The sequence below is a fragment of the Dermacentor variabilis genome, chromosome 9 (genome assembly GCF_050947875.1).
Source record: "Dermacentor variabilis isolate Ectoservices chromosome 9, ASM5094787v1, whole genome shotgun sequence".
Taxonomy (NCBI): Eukaryota; Metazoa; Arthropoda; class Arachnida; order Ixodida; family Ixodidae; genus Dermacentor; species Dermacentor variabilis.
Window position 1 is genome coordinate 24,314,056 of NC_134576.1, and position 4,685 is coordinate 24,318,740.

Here is a 4,685-nt window from a genome sequence, read left to right on the forward strand (position 1 = left end):
TGTAAACACCTAATACAGTTTTCACCAGCAGCTACTGACTATACGACGAGCGAAAACAAGACATTTCGGCACTAACCTCCTGTGTATCGCCACACTGCCATCAATGATATGTTTTTCGACCGCTAGATGACACGTAAACAAGAAAAAGTGCGAGGCACTTGTGAAAGATCAATTGACACCCATAACAGCAGCTTCTCTGCAGTCACCCACCCGTGCCACTCAAAAATGCACGGCTTAGTATTGCAATACTAGCAAATCTACCCTCAGCTCATTGTATGTCGCCATTAACAGCTACCGCCACAAACCTTTGCGATAAGCCTCTTCATTTATCTGTTTCACCGCGAGTGTGCCGGAGTGTTATGAAAAATTGAAGTTTTTTATCATTCCTGGCAGTGTTACACATACCTTGACCCCGCAACCCTACAATAAAAAGATACCGAGACTTAGGGGGCAGGGGAGGTTGCTATTTTGGACCTTCACAATATATCTGGCTGGGCATCTGTTCTCAAGTTCATTACAACAATGTAAATAAGATGCTGTAGTACACAGAGCAGCACTGCTTACTGTTTCATATCGCATAATAAAAAATAAGGAACACAAAGTCTTTATGGTACCTGTTCTCAGGGAACGTATCCTGATGCCCAGCTTCCCGACACCCATCAAGCGCTTGGCAATCCCTTGTTTTTCCATGGAAACACTGTTAGGGACTTCGGGTGACTGCACAAATACAGCAGATAGTTATATAAGAATTCACACAATACGCATACTAATAGCAGCACAATGAGTCTACCTCTCCAACGTACACTTGTTCTGCGTGCAAAATGCAGCCAACCTGCATAGAAAGCACACTGTATGTCATGTACTTGGCACTGTAGCCGGGAGAGCCACAGCGCCCACCACCTGCCAAGTCGACTTGCAAGCCAGCAAGCTCATTGGCCATTTCATCGTGCTTAGAAAAACGAGTGCATAATACACAACTTCTTATACAGTTCCGCATTATAACAGGAGTACACTTCCAAACTAGAGTGACAAATGCATTGCAACAAAACTGCTACAGTTTTGCTACCCCAACAGCTTCCTGTGTACTCGGGCTGTATGCAGTTGTGGCCATGTTCAAGACACTACAAGCTAGAAAATGCAGGATAGCAAAACTGTTCGATGTCAATTAAATGAAACACACAAGTGGTTTCGAAAATTCAACACCATGTTCCAGAGTTAGATGTTAGGTTAGATGTTAGAACACGTTAGACGGGCCAGCTGGTTACAAGGATTATGCAGCATGACGTTTTGGTGCGACGTTAGGGGGCCAGATTGAGATACAACAGGAGTAACGTCAGTGTTTCTCCTCAGTATCCTGTGGTGTGTCATCTAAATTTGCGCAGCAAGATCATGTTCTATAATATCAGACATGCTAGTCATGCAACAGCTGTTGATTGTGCATTACCTTGCTGGAACATTATTCTATAAGCAAGCATAAATCATGCTCTGGTTCTTCGTAAATGTGGCCAAGTAAGTGAACCTCGTTTATGGCAGGCAGCAAGTAGGCTCTCTGGTAGTTGTAGAAGGTCCGTTCTGTGATGGTCTTCACGCAAATACAATTTAGGCACCGAATTGTCGGAGCCACTGCACAGCCAGAAAATAGCACTCCTACTGCTAGAAGAATGTTCCCAGCTCCAGCTCCACTCCTACGCACAAGTGACTGGCTCCTCCACTGGACCAAGTGTTCTTTGTCGCACTTGCCCTCCACTATGAGCAAATTGCCCACAACCCTGGAATTGACGTCGCCTACAGGGTGGCCACAGACTTTCCAGGTGGTGAGTAATTCCCATCGGCAGCTCTCAAAGACAATGAACTTCCGCTCAGTACGCAATGGTTCTTCTGCCTGTGTTGGGACTTCTGAACTCTCGGGGTGAGCACTGCAGGCGAAAGGCATCACAATACCTGTCAATACTTGTGCGTTCATATGTTTTTTGGTAGTGCACAATGCATGGTGGCATCAGTTATTTTGCTGCCATTTTGCTGATTGCAAGATATGCAATCTAAAATCTGTCAGTATTGCCTCCTATCTATGAAACAGAGCATAGCTGCAAACTTCTAGAGGGAATTCTGCTGCCTTTTTACATGTATAATAATTTTTCACATCTATAGCACTCTAAGTTGTACTCACTCTAGCCCATTGTATCAGAGCTTGAGTGTCCTGCCTCTCTGAGAGCTATAAAGGGTAGAGCTATGAAGCCTTGGCTATGTTGGTAGTTCATGTTGGGTGCGTTGGTAGTTCTCGCACTTGCAAGAAATACTCGCTGAATAAGCTATCTGAAGGCTATCATTAAATTACAATTCTGATGCTTGCTTTTCATTTAACGTTTTTTTCTTCCTTGTGTTATTTTTCAGTTAGTATGTTTGTAAAGTTCCTGGCCTTTAGCAATATGCGCTCGCACTAGCCCGCTTGTTTTGTGATTGTTTCTAGTATAATTGCATTTGTTGAGTGCATATGTAGAACCCATTGCATAGTTTGTCATTATATTTATTTAATGCGATTAGCATTCCGGGGACATTTCATGCACTGTTATGCAAAATTGTAAGATATTAATTTATTTTGTCATGAGTCTACTGTAGTTTTATACACGTCATACCTTCAGAATCTCTCGCTGAATGATGGCAGATAGCTGATGTCCACATTAGCTGCTGACTTGTCTTCATCACCTGCACAAGAGTCATGCACTTCCATTCACACAGGCGTTGAACCACGGAGAGGTCTGAAATCAGCTGGGATCAATGGTAGTCGGCAACTTGTATTGCAGTGTCTCTTTGGGATTCAGGGGATGCAGCTTCACGATCATTTTGCACTGCAGTTCGTGTAGGGGAGGGATCCTCTGTCTGTGTCGCAACGGAAACCATAACTTTCATGGTCATGTGCACCTGATTGGCTGGGTTAAAACCGCTTGGATAAGCAAAACATGTTTGAACGACAACGTGCCTAATTTCTTATCCATAATGAACATTATTTGTTGTTATTATGCTGACATGCAAATTCTGTCAATTAAGTACAACATTGCGCCTGTGCATAGAATGTGCATTGTTTCTGACTTCTTTGGTCAGCTTGCCAACAGACTGGCATTCTGGTGTTGTCTGAATTTCCACTTTTCTTGTGGCTTTTCTTGCGGCTGTCTGGCACACACATCTCTGCACGAGCTCCTAATATGTGGCCGATAAGAATAAACACGCACGTGGAAGCTGAGTTTCTTAGATGCATATTGCAAGCATCACACTGCACTTCACGCATCATACAGTGTGGTGCACCAAATATATCACAATGTATTTCATATACCACACTGGTGTTTTCTTTTGCTATTAAATTGTTCACGCAAGGCGAGTTGCCTTAGAATTGCAAGCCATTCAGTTTAAGGATATTAAGAATGCCTGAGGTGTTTATGAAAATGACTTTGGGGTGGGAAGTTAGCTGCTCTAAAGTTATCTTCTGAAGTACCCAAACTGAATTTTAACGTCTATGGTGAGAGCCGTAGCAGTTGAACTGCCCTGTCCTAGGTCGTCCTGTCGCACAGTGAGCCGCATATTAGTAGCGCCCCCATGCGGTACATTTACGTAATTTTGGTCACTTGTTTCATTACTATCTTGTACAAGTTGAGGGTATACTTACCAGGCTGGCGGAGGTTTTCTAGACATCGACACTTTCTGTCCCGCTGCCCCGAAGTGGTGTATTGCGCTGCAAGAAATTAAATCAGCAACTTGCTTCGCAGCGCACCACATGAAAGATAACAATGTTTTGCATTGCTTTCAGTTCATTCGTATCGATAGGCGCATTCGCGGTGTAGTTCCCTTTTCTGCGCGTACTTTGCGATTGATAAAAATGCCTGAAAGCCCCTAACATGTACTGTCACATCTACGTTACAAGCTTGACCACCCTCTGAACGACGGACTTCACGATTATTTATAGAACGCCGAGCTCTTGCCCCTCGACGTGCTAGAACCTAGCAGTCTGGGCGCTGTATACCTGGAGGCCACGAGCTCAATTATTTGCTAGGGTAGATCTATTTGCGCTCATTTTATAAGAAACATGCCATCTGCTATACGCTGTGGACTTCTCCAAAATTTTCCGCTGTTCCGAAGATGTAGATTGTAGATAGAAACACATTAACTAACATTCCAACTATTAGAGAACAACATTTGTTCACCATAAGCTTGGAAAAATTATCGATGACGCGCCCTGTGCAGGCAATCAGATAGCTCACCCGACTGACGTCAATTGGGTGATTTACGTCAAATGGGTAGGGGCGGCTGAAAATTCAGCCGAGCAGTGTGCTGCAATCGGCAGCGATGTACATTTTAAATCCTTATAACAATAAATTACGTGCTTTACGCGGAGCACTGAGATGCGTCAATTTATGATCAGAAGGACCTACTCTAACGACTCAGTACGTTTGTACAAAATCATCAAAATCGTTTCAGGGATCCTTTCAGTGTTTTCAAAGCAGTTAAAACATATATACTAGAATGGCTGTGCTTGTTCACATTTGACCAATCATTACTCTCATTCTTTGTGGTGCACTATTGTCTGTGTGATTGTAATTAATTGCTTTATTTTCTTGTGATCTGTAACTTCATGGTTACAACGTTGTTCTTTGAAGGTGCAGAATCATATTGCTGGCCCTGGCAGACCATAAGTA

The 4,685-nt window shown here is 43.4% G+C and overlaps 1 long non-coding RNA gene across 1 annotated transcript; it reads right to left on the reverse strand.

The window, feature by feature from the left end:
* Window positions 1-612: 612 nt before the first annotated feature.
* On the reverse strand, window positions 613-3,727 carry LOC142558016 (uncharacterized). The gene is made up of 3 exons (XR_012822918.1): window positions 3,659-3,727; window positions 2,634-2,703; window positions 613-717 (listed from the first exon to the last, which is right to left on the reverse strand). It is a non-coding gene; the product is annotated as an uncharacterized LOC142558016 (long non-coding RNA).
* Between the last annotated feature and the right edge of the window lie 958 nt (window positions 3,728-4,685).